This window comes from Thermobia domestica, chromosome 15 (genome assembly GCF_964235325.1).
Source record: "Thermobia domestica chromosome 15, izTheDome1.hap1.1, whole genome shotgun sequence".
Taxonomy (NCBI): domain Eukaryota; kingdom Metazoa; phylum Arthropoda; class Insecta; order Zygentoma; family Lepismatidae; genus Thermobia; species Thermobia domestica.
The window spans coordinates 152,480,222-152,497,898 of NC_137468.1; the positions used below are offsets into that span (position 1 = coordinate 152,480,222).

At 36.5% G+C, this 17,677-nt stretch overlaps 1 long non-coding RNA gene across 1 annotated transcript; it reads left to right on the top strand.

The window, feature by feature from the left end:
- The first annotated feature begins 4,531 nt into the window (after window positions 1-4,531).
- On the top strand, window positions 4,532-17,417 carry LOC145671924 (uncharacterized). Its single transcript, XR_014128581.1, has 3 exons — window positions 4,532-4,594; window positions 12,472-12,610; window positions 17,319-17,417. It is a non-coding gene; the product is annotated as an uncharacterized LOC145671924 (long non-coding RNA).
- The last annotated feature ends 260 nt before the right edge of the window (window positions 17,418-17,677 follow it).

The window sequence follows — 17,677 nt, forward strand, 5'->3', positions numbered from 1 at the left end:
TTCAATTTGCATGTGATATCTTGCTCTGTTTGAAATAAGATTCTGTTGTCTCCTTTTTCCATGAGTTGTTGTGAGGAGTTTTCTATTTTATTAGCAATTTTCTTAATTTGCTAACCTTAATCTTTAAAATAGGCAGTGTTCAGCTTAAATGAGAATGTTAAAAATTTAGTTTATAACTAACAGATGTTTCTCGTGTCATCGTGGAGAAATATCTTTAACCCGTGCTCTGCCTGTGCCAATTGTGCTGCGTCTCTCGTTCTGAATTTGTTGAAGACTATTGTCCTTTGTCAACACTGAACCTATATGAGACATGAACCTGCACTTTAAGATGGAATCTAAATCATCATAATATGTTCTATGCTCTCCTACAGAGAATCGAACCCAAGAGCACTTGCACCCACGCGTTAGCCACAAAAGTTTCCATGAAGGTATATTGAATTTGTGTAATCTTTATACACTGAAAAAGAAAACTCCGCATATCAAATATTGAGCTTTGTAATCAGTGATTCAGGACGAACATGTATTAATCATTACAAACACTTTCCCTCATATCTTTGGGATGAAATTTCCGAAGTTCATGAAAGCGATAGAATGTGAAACTTACTACCATATATGGAAATTTTCATTAAAAAAAAAAAAAACTCAAAGCAAATGAAAGTGATTTTCGGTGGCGATAATCGGTAATGATATGTGTATATACCATCGAATAAAAGCATTTCCAGGCGTAAATCTAAGTTTATGCAAAACGATCAAATTTCTACCTGTTCAGTTGTTTTGGAAAGAAAAGGGGATAAACATATATTTATCTATGTTACAGAATTGTTTAAAATAATACGATTTATTTTTTGGATCAAAAGGTTCAATATATTTTAATCAAAAATTTTCTTGTAAGCTTTATATCTGGAGAACTACATATATATAGCATAGCCAAACCCAAACTATCACTTAACTCAATATGATGTGCTTATTCCTTAGAAAATACGAAAATTCAATTTAGGGGCCATTCAAAAAAATTGTGGTCCCTGATCCGAAAACTAATTATTGTCCAGGATTGTAATCTTTTGATCCATTTTTGGTTTTTCTAAAATTCTTGTTTTATTTGATCTTAAACTAGTATATTTATGGCAAGATCTTTAGAAATACAAAATGCAAAGAACATTATGTATACTGTAATTAATTTAATTATGTAAAACAAAAAATATACAAGACATATCAAAATACATATAATTCGTCATTTATTAATTGATTGAAATCAATGTTCCAGTTCAGGATCAAGGCTACATGAGACAGGAGTTACTCAGTAGTGGCATTCAAATAATTTAACAACCAATTCTGTGACTAGTATAGTAAGTGTCTTAGCATTAATATTATTTCTATATGACTATATCATGCATTTGTATATTATTATAATTATTTATCCCAACAATACCAGCAACAGTAACTAGAAATAAGTCATACAGCATGCTTTAATTGGCATTTTGTTGGCAAAACTTACTACGTGTTGAAAGTAGCCTAAAAATGGCGGATTGTGTCATGGATTCAAGAAACATGATCGCGCATCTTCGAAATTGTTGACCTTCGATAAGAATGAAATATCGTTACGGGTTAATTTTAGTGCTTGTAGTATGCTCTTAAACGCTCTGATAAGAAGACTGGAAGCTGTGGCGTGCTTCTGTAATCCAGCTTGCATGGAAGTCAGAAACCGTGAATTGAGTAGGCTCTTGTGCCTGAACCAAATCACCAAGAGTGATCACAGGGCCCGCGAGGTACCAGAGTGGCTGCTGGTATTGCGATGATGTAAGACTAATAGTTAAAAGAGTCTGACTCCGGAGGTAGAACTGAGTCTGCTCCAAAGCGGTTTCTTTTTAACATTGATAATCAGATTTTGAAAATTACTTTTTTAAGTTTAAAAATATCAGCCACATTCCCTGGAAGAAAGTAGGCGACTTAAGCTTAAATATTTCAAATGTCGTGGCAGCCAAATGGTATCCTATACTGTGTATGATATATACATTTTAAAAGGGGAAAAAAGAAAGACGAAAAAAGAAGTTTTATGAAGAAATTTCAGCGTTCCTTTCAGATCATTGTATTATACCTATCTGATATTACGAACAGTGATCATAAAGTGCACTGTTAAATTGCTGTTCTTTAATAGAAAGTTTTCAAAATGCGAGCCACACTTCATTATTTCCAGAGGAAACCCTTATGCATTCTATTATATATAAATAATATACAGATTGTCTCAAAAGTCCCCTGATATAGGGTAACTTTATTATTATCAGAGTTACAACAAAATGTAAGGGGAGAAACCGTTTCCAAATGTGATCTAAAGTGAAGGATTTTTTTAAAAATCGGACGAGCCGTTTGGGCTGTACACTTTTTATGAGCCCAATGTTAAATACAAATGCAACGTTGCCATTTACCTGGATCAACAACATAAGTGAATGAAGTTACTGTATTTTATGCTAACGTGTCATGGCCAGCCCACATTTCAAACAGTAACTTAATTTACTTTTGTTGTGGGTCCAGGTAAATGGCAACGTTGGATTTTCATTTAACATTGGGCGCATAAAGAGTGTACAGCCCAAACAGCTCGTCCGATTTTTTTTTAATCCTTCACTTTAGATTGAAAATATCATATTTGGAGACGGTTTTCCCTCTTACATTTTGTTGTTAACTCTGATAACAGAATACCCTGTCAGGGAACTTTTGAGACACCATGTATAAAGAACACGCGGGATCATAGGCGGCTGCACAGTGGATGCAGCTGCGCTCACATTAATTTCGTGTTCAATTTTCCTACAATTCATTGTTTTTATCAACTTCTTTTCTATGTTTGACTCATTTTGCTCTATCATCTTGCTCTGTGTTGAAAAGTCAATTTCTGTGACTATACATTTTGAAGATATCAATAAAGAATTTGAAGTCATTGTTAAATTTAACAGCACAATGTTATTATAAAATATCCTGTATTGTTTAACTTAAGTACTCTTACCAGAGGTCTCTCTTTGAGGGGCTCTTATATTCATTATTAGTTCAAAAAAAGATAGCAAAATAATATTCAAATGAATTGCATAAATTAAATAGATAAGAGTCTAAAGTAGGTAGGCTATTGATTTAAAAATTTAATAAGTTAAATATTAATAAATTGAATCGAGTATAAGCTCTTAGCTTTCAATTGATTTAAGTAAAAATTAACTAATATATATTTTCTATTGTTAAGTCCAATATAAAGTTAAGGAAATTTTAAATAACACTATTTTAAGAATATAAATATACTGATATACAGGTATATATGCTCAAAACTTAGTAAGGTGATTTGTCAGGCCCGTATTTATATATTGTGCGCCCCTGTGCTCTAAATAATTTGCCGCCTCACCGAAAATGAGCAATATTAGAGTTGAATTCATAGCTTTTGAGATCGCTGAGATGAATAGTGACAGTTTTAATTCAATTCAACTTCATGGTCATACTCCACTTTCCAGGGAGGGGGCAAGATTTTAAAAGTAATCGAAAACTACAAATATTAGTGTTGAATTCATAGTTTTCGAGGTCGGTGAGGTTAACGATATTAGTTTCCACTATGTTCAATCAAGTTCATCCTTATCCCTTGGGTGGGGCTGGGAGAGGATGACTTTTTAAAAATAATCAGATAAGCTAGCTAATTAGTATAACTACAGTAATTAGAGCGAATTAAACACATTAACATATTTTCTTGCGCTTGCACTGAGAAAAATCCATTATCAGGAAATCTGTACGGAGCGTACTTTATCCATATGCTACACAGCTACTGCCTTTAACGCGCTTGGATGTTATATCATGCCGCTGCAGGATGTCTGACATCTAACAATCTTCCGTATTTTATACACGTATACGTATGTTAAATACTTCAGCTATATGTTATATACGTCCATCTGTGTGTGAGGTCCTGACCGCCTATAAACACCTCTTTCTTGCACCATAGATGACGTCATGAAACAACTGTCGTATACTTGCGAGCTGGTTTATAAACGAGGTTGTTTACAAACGGAAAAGAAGAGTGGAAGGAAACAAAAGCCTGGGTAAGTGCAATAGTAAACTATCACTTTAGTTAAATATTCCATTAATTATATATTCCTTTAGTATAACTTGCTTTAATATAGTACTAAACAAGTAATGTGATTTTACAGCCTCACTGAAATTTAAAAACAGCAGTCAGGGAGAGCTCACGTTTAAGATTCTTTTTGTTTTGTTTTGTTTTGTTTTGCTTGTTATGTTCTCTAGTTAACTAATGTTTGAGTTCCTGAGAATTACATTATTATTATTGTTGTTTCATAATTTTCGAACCAAAAATTAGATGTTTTTCTTTTTTTCCTTGTGTTGACGTCATTGTGGCAAGTTGGGGTGTTTTATCGTACCTTGGCATTAATTTGGTTACTAGCACATAGTTTCAAGGTCATAAGTTGTAGGCCGCTTGAAACAGCTATTACACAGTTTGAAGAGTTAGGAGTGTCAGGCGTTTGACTTGAGCTTTCGTTACAGCGTCTAAATTGCAGTATTGGATTGCGTCCAGCTTCTATGGCTGGTAAAAAAGTTATATCGCTTTCGTAATATGGTAAGAAATACAATGTAACAGTTAGGTATAGTATATATGACTAGTTTAATTAGTCGGAAATTACTCTGTTTCCTTGTCTTATTCTTTCGATTATGTTTAAGTACTGTGTCTTCATAGTATTGTTTCACTATTTCTAGAAGGAATTAAGTATTAAAGAAGTAAAGAATAAGCAGAAGCCCACTTTGATTGACGTTTACTATTTCTCATACTTCATTGAGAATGTTTTGATCCCCAATTGTGCAAACTTCTAGTATGTGTGTGTGTTTCTTTTTGTTGTTGTTGTTGCTTACACTGCTATAGATATGAGCTCCTTCATGGCTAAGCGGTTAGCGTACGCGCCTTTGGTGTGGGAGACCCGCATTCGATTCCCGGCGGGAGTGGTTCGGAGTCCATGTTAATCAGTAAGTCCACGTCTCATACAGCCTCGTTGCAGAAAAGGATATTAAAATCAACTCAGCACTGCTTTACAGATGGAGTTGTTTGATTCAGGGTTCGAATGATGCTTTTTACGGGAAGCAGGCTCGTAGCCAAGGGGTGGGTCCAGACCCCCCCCCCCTTCGGATCCAGAAATGAAAAATATTAAGGAAAGATGAAACAGAAAGAAACAGATGAATCAGCCTCAAAAATATAAAGCTACAATAAGCGTTTTGGTTACTCTTTCTTACGAGGAGCTTTGTGTGGAGGAAACGGGAGGGGGGGGGGCGGATCAAGTTGAAATTGGATATTATTGTAACGGAACATTCCGAATTCCATCTAGCTCCATGTTAACCGTATGCAGCGGCGCAAATCTGTCTTCAACATTGGGAGGGACGTGTAAGACAGTTCTCATAATTTTTTTAAGAATGTTCAAATTATGAAGTTGAAAAACAATGCTGCGGAGGATCAGGGGAGCAGAGTTGTCTTCAAAATTGTGAGGCGGGCAGATTTAAGGCTTATTCTGGGGTGGGGACATCAATTTCATCTTACTTTCCTTTGTGGCAATCGGACACAAATCATCACATTTCTCTCCAAAAAACGCATTTCAAATCGGATTATTGAGGGGAAAGTCCCCCCCAGTTCTAAGATTGGAGGGGACATGTCCTCATCCCCCCGGGATTTGCGCCAGTAACCCTATGGACTACAAATGACGATCGATAAACCGGTTCTTTCAGATAGCCTGTCAGAACTTAAGCAATGCCCAGAATTACCAATAATATGAACCATTTTGAATTTCGCGGCAACACTAATCCATTTTATAGGATGTCTTTACTACCGAAAGAGATCTCGTTGCTATCCTTGACGGCATTGAACTAAGATAAGAGAAATAGAAAGAAGACGAGAAGAACCGAGTTCGAATGACCTCGGAAGACTATGTCTTTGTCAATACTTTTTTCTATTCTTTTACGCAAGATTTCTTCATAATTCTTTAATTAAAATACTTACTAACATATCCTCATTTTATTGTCCTAACAAATCAATATGGATATGTTGTCAGTAAAATAGTTTAGATTGATCGAACCCCTGGTGTGATAACCACAGTATTTCGTCACGGACCTCCCGTATTGCGAAATCGTGGCTACGTGCCTGCGGGGAGGGGGCGACTTTTCAGATATACAATCGAAGCATTTTATTTCTCAGTGATGCAAGATATAATATATAGTATATAATATGTAAAATATGAAATGAGGGAAAATATTTTCCCGGCAAGGGAGAAATTCTTTGGCGAGTTGGGGAAATTACTTGACGAGAGGGAAAATCTTCATCCTCCCGTTGATTCAAATCTTGATCTAAGATCATGCGAGTAGGATTCCATATTATGCTGTAGGTGTAGGTAGTACACAGTCTTGGCGCTGAATAGGACGCTAAGCTTCAAGCCAACCACATGTCTGTAATAACCTATTGCGATTGAATGGTAATGTAACGTAATGTACGATATGTGCATTTTCTAGATGCCATAAAATTATAATTTTAATTGAACATTCCACGATTATGTACTTCAGGTTAAAGGAGTTTGATGATTAATTGAAGTGAATAATCGAGGCAGTGGTTCTCAATCTTCTTGACTTACGATACACTTTACTAAACCCCAGTGACATCGATATATTTGTTTAGATTTTGGATTGCTTTCCAACAAGTCGAGCCGCGCCAAAGCTGTGTAGGCTTACTAAGTTAAGTGAACTAATCCTAATCTAAATCCATTGTTTTCGGGGGCGCAGAAATGGACAGTGACACTTCCAATACTATTTAAATCAAAATTCAGCCGAGCAACTTGGGGAGGGAAAGAGGGGAGACGGATCTTACAAATGATCGAAAATAACCGATATGAGAGAGCGTTTCGTAATAGTAAAAAAAGTGACTGACTAACGTAACATACATGTATTACTGGTTTTCTTATTTTCACCCAACGAAGCAGGTAATTAACGCTAGTACTAGGTATGTGTAGACTAAATGAGGTGATTTGTTTCGTGACCCTTCGAACAATGTACGAAGCGGATGCAAGCAGTTAATACATGGAGTTAGCTTACCTAAATTTAGATTTCGCTTTCCGAAATCTTAATGGATGTATTAAGTGCTTTCGTTACTTACACTCTCCATCTCTAAATACAAGGATTCAAAACACATTTTCGATTCCAAACTATGACTCTGCTAGACAAAGAAAGCATAGTCCAGTGTATGTTTTACTTCATTTTCATATACGTGCTCGTAGGTTTTCTCGGGGATTTGGTTTCCTCCCACTTTCTCATTCCACCAAATATTCCATAATCATTAACTTGCTTTAATCACCGACTCCCTTAGCCTAACAGCATAATCGTGGGACATTAAACTCAAAGACTTTATTTTTATTTTCAAGTAATTACTTTTCTCTCCCTTATTTATTTTTAATTTAATTTCTCTTTCAATTTCCCTCTTTTAGGAACATGAACATAATTTGCAATTCTTTCTCACTATAATAACACTATTAAAAGTCCCATATGCAGCTCACCACGTTGGAACCCAGCGGAAACAGATGAACAACGAATATTGTCGAAAATATGTATTGCTTACAGCGGCGTAGCGAGCATTACAAGATTGGGAGGGGGATGAAACTTGAAATTGCCAAGTCTTGATTTTTATCTTAAAAAAATGTCGTCTTGATAAAAAAAATTGCCAAGTGTTTCGAAAATCTTACAAACCCTATGAAAAACTATTACAGCAACCTTATTTTCATATTCGTTCCATTCCATGCCCCGTCTGAGACACGAATAAGATCAGCCCTTGTTCCGCTCTCGAGTCCAATTTAACATCTAACCTCAGGATCATTATCATCACCCACGAAGCACAACTGTTAATTTGATAACTCATGGCTATGTTAGGTAACCTCCGCCAGCTAATCTTCACGAGAACCTTTAAAGTTACAATCAGTTGTAGAAATGCATTTAAAAACGTAGAATAAGGTAGGTTATATTTACTGTTTGTGATGTAGAAGTGCCTAATTTACATATGAAACATTCAATTGAGTTGTTCAGTGAGAGACCAGGCTAACTTACATCCAGGTCAAGATTGAGATTTTGACGGAACAGCATACTAATGTCATTAATTGACCTTTGCCTCAACCACTTGTCTGTGTGGCTTGTCCTGAGACAGGGGCGGATCCAGGGAGGGTCTATCTCCCCCAAGAAGAGGAAACTTTGTGTATTTTAATATAAAATAAACCCCACCCAGAGTTGAATCTCTTAAAAGTAGCTCTATCTTGTAAGTAGTGGCATTACAACCCACCGCCCCCCAGTAGTCCATCCTGGATCCACCCCTGTTGTATACTAAGCCAAACTATGAATATCAGTCGTATCCTTTGTAACGTGCTGTTTTCATTTGTTTCCTTTTCTTTCAGAAAGTTAAAATTGTCAGTTAGCCTAGTCTCTCGCTAAACTGTCAATTGTCACAAAACACACCAATAATTGTTGATGCCAACTAAAACATACATATCCAAAGTCTACAAAATATATCACATTATTTAAGTTTTTCTTTTTTCTTTTTTTTTTCAAAATTGCTTGCAATGTTTTTCTTCGTGCCAAGCATCCGAATGTCATCTTGAATTCTGACCTTCTCATTTCACTACAATTCTTTGAAGTGTAAGACTGCGCAGCTTTTTTTTTCCCTCTCTCTCGCTCTCTTCAGTCCTTCAGTCTCCCCCCACTTTGATTTCATGATTTCGCACTCTGATGAAAAGTATTAAACACCAAAATGGAAAAGTACTAATATATAACCTCTCTTTTAGTAGCCCCTCCAACCACACGCCCGGGGCACGTGCCTTGCTTGCTCGCCCATAGCTCTGTGAGCTATATAAGTAAAATACAATGCGCGCGCATATGTAAACTTGGTGCCAGCTTTGATTCTCACTGAGAGAGTATACATATAATGTTGGTTCGAATTCCGTCAAAACCATAGGCTCATTTTTGTGTAACCTTGGTACTGAAGAAGACAGTAGACTTCAACAAATATTCCTGTCGGGCCTCGATGGCTCAGTGGTAGAGCGTTCACCTCTGGTGTTTGGGATCTTTGGTTTGATCCCAGCTCGCGCCAAGTAAACTTTGTGGTGGACAAACACCGTGTGAGTGGATTTTCTCGGGGTTCTCCCGTTTCCTCCCACTTTCTTCATTCCACCATTTCATTCATTATATCATCATCAGCGTCTCCTTTAGCCTAGCCGGTATACCCGTCATTATTGATACAACTATTATATACAGGATGCATCAGAAGTCCCTTGTCATCCTTTCTGAAAACTACAGGGATGTAGTTACATTGATTGCGAGATAAGAGATACACATTAGGCCCAGAGGGATACTTTCGGATTACATCACGCGGACGGTCGCCATCTTAGATTCGAAATTGTAATATGGACGATAAGTGGGTAATGTGATACATGGCCATGCACTAAAATGTTCTGAGGATGTCAAATATGCAATCAGATATCATGTAACTTATTCTGGTGAAATGTTATTGGCAGTGAACCAAGTGAGACTATATGTAGTGGTATGTCATACCCTTCTGTTTTTTTTTTTCAGTGATAGAGACATACCGTTTCTGGTTTTTTAGTGATCAAGATATACCTTCACGGAAGAATAAATGCTAAATACCATTAATAAATCCATTTTTTATACGTATTGACGAATAGCTTTGCACATAAAAAGATTTTATTTCTTATGTAGATTCTAAGTTGACAATACTGACATTTTTACCTTTTTCTACCTTTTGTTTGTAAAATGAGGTGTTTTCAAAGAAGTTCATCTAGTTTATATTTTGATGTGCCGTATTGAATTGTTTCTTTCGTATGTATGTATGTGTCGTCTTGTCTGAATTCTTATAAGCGTCGTCTTTTGAGCATGGGCGGATTTAGGGGATTGCTGTGGGGGCAGATCTTACGGGAGTTTGAAATACCCCTCATTCGAGTGTGTGGTCCAGGAGTTTTCCCGCTGGAAATTGTTAATATTAAAAGTCGGTTTTTGAGCACTTTCGGGTATAATTCTCTGATACAAGGTAAGGGCTATTTTTATTTATGTTTTTCCAGAAAGTTGTTCACGATGGATGGATCAGTCTCTCCGTTTTTTCTCCGTAACTAAAAGAAGCTTTCCAGTGGTTTTCAGACATTATGTAAATAGAAATGCAATCTTGTAGGCTTCACACCTCACTGCATTTGAACATTTAGATAGCCGATATGTCGAGTCAAAATCGTAATAAATTTTTGACCGCCTCTGATTTTTCCCACTTCGAACACATTTCCCTGTTATAGTCAGGGGTAAAAGCGAGGGGGAACGCGGGGGACGCAGTTCCCCACCTCGAAAAATATGTAGGGCGTCCCCCAGATCCTAAAATGGTACAATGGGTAGAGATAGGCAGGAGGAACGGCGTGGAGTGATGCCGCTACCTACCGTCCCCCCACCTTTTCAGGTCCACTTTTATCCCTGGTTATAGTATATGTTCCACATGTTCCTACTGAGCAATAAACATTTGCAGAAGCTTCTTCCAATTGCTGTGGACACAAAGTAGGATATAGGGTCAAATTTGTGCACAGACGATGGCGATACTTTGTTCTAGATGATAAAAATTATGAATATTTACTGCACAAACCATAGCCTTAACTTTTTCACTTAGCTAGAAATTGAACAGCGTTAGGTCCGGTGATCGAGCAGCCATTCAACTGCCTCTCGTCGATCAACCCATGTTCTAGAGAATTGTTCAAGTAGTGACGCAATACGAATCCATAATGAAGAAAGCGCCATGGTGTTGAAAAAACTGCGAGAATGTACCATCCTCGGGCATCGCAGCTCGCAATATCTATCCCTGTACGAGCGTGAGGTATTATTCCGCAGTTAATTTTATGGAATGAAAAAGTGACTGATTAGACGTATTCCTCATTTGTCTGCCAACAACATAATTAATTTTCTTTGCGCTGGTCATGTTGGAGGGGTCTTGCACGCGGGGTTGTCAGGTGACCAATTGTGCATGTTCTGCCTATTAACCTTCCCATTTACGTAGAGGTCAGCTTCATCTGAAAAGAGTATTTGCATAAAAATGTTAACCATAATTACTCACTGCACTTGGCGATCAACATCGTTCTCGTGGAGATGTTGCTTCATTTGCACCTTGTACGGATGCACTTATACACGCGCAGACCCTATGACTCAACCCACATTGCATTAATAAATGACGTGTGCTCCTCTGGGGCCACATCGAGAAAGAAGTCAGCACTGCCGTAGGCGTTGCTTCATCTGTAGCTCTCTACGATCGTCCGCTACGACGTATGTCCACGAATGTGCCCATCTCCTCAAATTTAGTTAATTACTGTGACACTGCAACATGTAACACAGTCACATTGTGGATGATTCTGTTTGCAATCGGTAACCACTGTACAGGCACTCCTCCCGCTCCACAGTTTGAATATTTCGATGCATTCCTCACGTGCTAACGGTATGGTTCTACATCTAGAAGAAAGAGGTAAGTACAACGTTCAATTGGCAATAACTTTTCACCAAATTAAGCTCCATGGAATCTGATTGCATATTTGACATACTGAGAAAATTCTAGCCCGTGGCCATATATATATCACATTACCCACCAGTTTATAACAAACAAATTTAATCCAAAATGGCGGCCGTCTGTGAGAGTATTTCCAAACGGCCTAATGTGTATCACCCATCTCACATTCAATTAAACTACACCCGTGTAGAATTTAGAAAGGAACTTCGTATGATGTATACAGGGTGTTTCGAAAGTTCTCTGACGTTACAACAAAACGTAAGAGGAAAAACCATTTCTAAATATGTTGTTTTCAATCTAAAGTGAACACTTTTTAAATCGGAGGAGCCGTTTGGGCTGTACTCTTTATGCGCCCAATGTGGAATGAAAATGCAATGTTACATTTACCTGGATCCACAACATATGTGAATGAAGTTACTGTTTGAAATGGGGACTAGCCATCGACATGTTAGCGTAAAAATCAGTAACTTCATTCACTTATGTTGTGGGTCCAGGTAAATGGCAACGTTGCATTTTCATTTAACATTGGACGCATAAAGAGTGTACAGCCAAACGGCTCATCCGATTTTGAAAATTCCTTCAACTTACATTGGAAACATCATATTTGGAGACGGTTTCCCAATTACATTTTGTTGTAACTCTGATAATAATCGAGTTACTTTATGTCAGGGGACTTTTGAGACACCCTATATATCTTATGGAATATATGTTTGATGTCCCTATAACTGTAGTATAATTTAGTTTGTTTAAATTTACAAGTTATTACAAGTAGATTCTGACTTACATGCGTACGAGTTTGTATGTAACTAACTAATGAATTCTATTTCATGAAATTTACATTGAAATATTTAACACAAAATCTTTTATATTCATGCTTAACTTAGTGACTTTGCTTTGGACTGCAACTGATTATTGTACCCCATTATTGCTTGAGAAGAAAACCGATGTCCGAATCTTCATTTGGAGAAACCAAAGAACTATTGGAATGCTGAGGATTGCAATCATTAATTTCTACACTTCAAGGTGCGTAAATTATATCTAGGTATATTCTGTGTTTATTGTTATAATTACTATTACTATTATTGGGTTTAGAATCAATCAAGTACTTCATGATATTTTAGAGGGATCAAGGTGGCTGCCAGATAGATAAATATTTGAGCGTCAGGCCCTTATTTCTTTTCAATTTTATATTTAATCAATGTCTATTCCCCCCCCCCTCATTATTCCACCAAATCGTATTCCAAGATCATCAATTTTCAATACTCATTTGTGACTGTCAGCATACATAGCATAACCGTAGGAAGTAAAACAAAGATTTATTTTTATTTTTCGTTTTCATGTCTTTTCTCCATAGCTGTGAAAAATAACGCCTTCAACATCATAAATTTGTATGCTACTTGCCTGCTTTCGAGCACAATAATCAACTATTTGGACATTACGAAGCAAAGCAGGTCTACGTTGTAGTTAGCATAGTTAAGGATGTGACATAATGATATTGGTGTTGCGATGTTCAGCCTAAACAGTGCAAGTAAATAAATCTGTAACAATTGTATTGGTGTTTAGCTTACATGTCCTCCAGACGGGCCATTTTTTTTTTTTTTTTTTTTTTTACATCTTGTTACTTCTACTCTATATGAGGGGTCGCGGTGGCTCAGTGGTGGAGCGTTCACCTCTGGTGCTTGGGGTCCTGGGTTCGATCCCAGTCCCCGCCAAGTGAACTTTGTGGTGGACAAACACCGTGTGCGTGGGTTTTCTCGGGGTTGTCCCGTTTCCTCCCACTTTCTTCATTCCACCATTTCATTCATTACTCATCACCACCGTCTCCTTTAGCCTAACCGGCATAAGCGTGGGACGTAAAACTCAAAGATTTCATTTCATTTCTACTCTATATGAAGTATATTCTGAGGTTGTGTTTTTGGGGACGTGGTAGCTCAGTGATGGAGCGTTCACCTCTCCTGCGTGGAGTTCCTGGATCGATCCCAGCACGTGCCAAATGGGCTTTGTGTTGGACAAACACTGTGTGTGGTTTTCTCGGGGTTTTCCCGTTTTCTCTCACAGTTTTCATTCTACTATTTCATTCATTCTCATGATTATAGTCTTCTTTAGCATACCCGGCAAAATCGTGGAACGTAAAACTCAAAGATTTCATTTCATACAAACTTTGGTGCAAAGTAACCCCATAGATGAAGATATTTTGCACCACATACGAAAAAGTATGTTCAACATACTAACATAATGTTTGTCTGCAATGTTTTCTCTCCTGTATTTATACATTTCACTTTTTACACAAAACTGCATGTGTAACGAATTTTTGTTACGAAATTCGAGACGAGACATAGCTCTTCCAATAGAAACAGATACAGTTTTCGAGACGAGACAACTTTCGCGACATCTTTGCGAGAGGTGACAGTCTCAAATCATTTCTCTTGCGCACCCCTAGCCCATATCGTGCGTTATCAAAAAGCATGTTAATGAGAAATAACAACATGTAAATACAATATAGGTAGTTAAAAACATATTTGTTTTCATTCTTCAGTAATGCATTATTATTAACCTCAGTATTTTATAGTCCATTCTTAATCTTAAGGTGATATATAATTAAGTTTTGAATTCGGTTAACTTATTTTGTTTCTCAAATTGTATTAAAAATGTATGTACAAACATGTTTATTTTCATTCTTGAGTGCTTAAAGTCACTATAGTTATTAAACATAGTAATTAATATTGTACTCTCAACGTTAAAATAATATACAGTTAACTTTTGAATTCAGTTAACATTTTTCTTACTGAAATTGCTTTAAAAAGTATGTAAAAACTTTTTTATTTTCTTTCTTGAGTGCCAAAAGTGATGCACAGTTATTAAGATTAGTACTTTATACTCTATTCTTAATTTTAAACTGATAAACAGTGCGTTTCTGAATAAATTATGTCAAGTTATTTGAGTGACGAACACTGGTACAAAACCCTAACTACCACTGGAACATTTCGATTTTGAGATGACTACTACCGGTGCAATACAAGGGATTTTAAAATATTGTTTTTCCTTCAACGGCTATTCGATTTTGAATTCTGACTACATGGTCATATAGGAAGGATCAGTGTCTCTTTCCAACTATGGTACAGCTCCGACCGATTCACGGTGCTCACAGAAGAGACAAAAGAGTATGTTTTCAACCTTAAAGTAACGACCACTGGTGTTTTTGCCCTGGTATGCAAAAGTAAGTGGGTACCCCAATGGGGTAGAGGGGTACTATGCGGTACCTAATTTCTGCATTTTAGATATATGGAAATACATGTGTCTAAAATGTAAAGAACTGATATTTGTTTACCGAAAACTGCAACTCGGTAAGCCTTACGGATACCGAGACATGGGAAAATAAAGAGCGACACGATATGTATGTGGGGCTTGCATACTTGAAGGTACAATTTGGAAAATGAATTCAAATATGACTAACGGCTATCAAGATATTGTCAAATAAAGAGAGGACCAATACAGGTATGGGATTTTCGTATTAGATGATAAAATTTCCGAAACCGGTCATGGAAAGTTAATAAACACCAGTAGCAATTCCATCTTCAAGTAATTAGATATTTCCATGGGGTGTTAGAACATCTTACAGTCTACCAAGATTAAATTTTAAAAGCTTTTGAAAATATAACTTGACATTTGTAAAGAGTATTAGAAATATGTATTTACCTAAAACTTGCAGCTAGTACATCTAACATATAGAGAAACACCGTGAAATAAAAGAGTATGAGATGTTGAAACTTCGGAAAAATTATTGGTCACAACAAAATTAAATAAGATGGTATTTCTATGGGTTAAGTAAGTACCTCAGTACAATTTCGATGGAAAGATTAGTTCTAGGTTTTCTTCAGGCAGTTCCAAAGGTTCATCGAGCTGTGTAAAAGAGTGAAAATTCCCTGTGAATATCTAATATAGTAACCAAAATATAACGAGTCATTTATTTTATGACGTAAAAATAGAGATCTTTAAGGATTTGTACTTCTGGGTCTTTGCTATAAGAAAGAAATTCAAAAACCTACTGTATATGCCTTAATATGCAATTAAATCAGTGAGGACACAGTAACTTAGTGGTGGGGTGTGTACCTAGTATGTTTTGCAGAAACTACACTGGAGTATTCTCTTAATTCCCAGAGATACGATCACACTTAACTGCCCATTTAATTTTAAAATGAAATTAAGGCAAGTGAATGTTGATGATAGAATTGATGGAGTGTAAAGGTGGGAGGAAACGGGAGTACCCCGAGAATACCCACGAATACAATGTCGACTACAAACTGACTTGGACACGGATCAAACCAGGGATCCAATACACCAAAGGTACGCACTCTACCACTAAGCCACCATGCCTCCACCCATTTAATTGTCTATTAAGGTGTATACGGTAGTTTTCTGAAATTTCTTCTTCTTACAGCAAAGACTCAACAGTACAAATCCATGTGGGTCTCCATTTTTACGACGTCGTAAAATACATAATTACTTATATCTCGGTTGCTATATTAGATATTGACAAAGAATTTTCATTCTTTTTGTACGCTAGGAATTATCACGCTTGGATTTACCCGAAGAAAACTTCGAGCTGAATTAATCTTTCGATCGGAATTGCCCTGACGAGTGTGAGGTACTCACTTAACCCATGTAAGTACCATCTTATTTAACTTTTATTAAGATCAAAAGTTGTTTTATGAAATTTCAAGATCTAATACTCTTTTATTTCACGGTGTCTCTCTAGCTGTAAGATGTACTGGCTGGAAGTTTTGGGTAACTCTATTCTCTTTTCTAATACTCTTTACAAATGTCAAATTATATTTTCCAAAGCTTTTAAAACTTAATCTTTTTAGACCCATGATGTTCTAAAACCCCATGAAAATACCCAGTTACTTTAGGATGAAATTGCTACTGGTGCTTATTCAGATTTCATGATCGGTTTCGGAAATTTCACCACCTAACACGAAAACCCCATAACTGTGTGGGTCCTCCCTTTATTTGACAATATCTTGATAGCCATTAGTCATATTTTCATTAATTTTCTAAACTACTGTCAAGTATGGAAGCCCCACATACCTATGGTGTTCCTATTTATTTCACCATATTTCGGTAACTGTTAAACATACCGACTTGCGGTTTCGGTAAACACACACCTGTAACGTTCTTTATAAGTTTATTAAGATATATTTTAGAATGTTTAGAAATGGGAGGTCTGCGAATGCCATAGTACCCGAAAACCCCCATAAGGACGTGTGTGTAGTGTATTGAATTGAAACTACTTTTGAAGTTGTTGTTAGCCCTCAGTAATTACGTTTTCGAAACTGCACAATCTAGTACGCAAAACTCACACTTCTATGGTGTTGTCCTTTATTTTCCCATACCTCGGTATCCATAAGGCTTACCGAGTTGCGGTTTTCTGTACTAAACAGATATCAGTTCTTTACAATTTAGAGACATATATTTCCACATATCTAAAAATGCAGACATATTAGGTACCCCATGGTACCTCGAACGCCAGTGGGTACCCACTTACTTTTGCATAGTAATAAATTTCGAGTTGTTCAGCATCAACAAACACTTTTTTTTTTTAAATTCATCATTTTTCTACCAGAAACCCAAAAGTCCATACCTGACCGAACAGTTTTTGTCCATTTAATCTAAAAAAATGTTAAATATTTTAAAATGTAACATTTTAAATATTTTTGGATTTTTGTTTCAGGTATTTCATGTATCAAAACAAAACCAGGATTCTGCATGAAAGACAGCAAAAAGAAGCAGTGTAATTTGTGGCTAAAAGCACGTCCTTTCTGAAGACAGACCCGATTGTATTTACATTCTTTTGTACAAATATGTAACCTTAATAAATATACTGCTCCGCAAATTATTTCTTTCTTCCATAAATTAGAATAAATGTATGTCTGTTTAAAGAAAATGTTTGTTAGCGTTAAATCTTTTCAACTCTTTTTCTCTGTAAATAAGAACATTATACCTTGCAACATTTTTTTTTATCATTGTGCAATTCCGATTGGATAAAGTAAATCTGCACGAAGCACTATTATTTCAGTCATACTATAATAA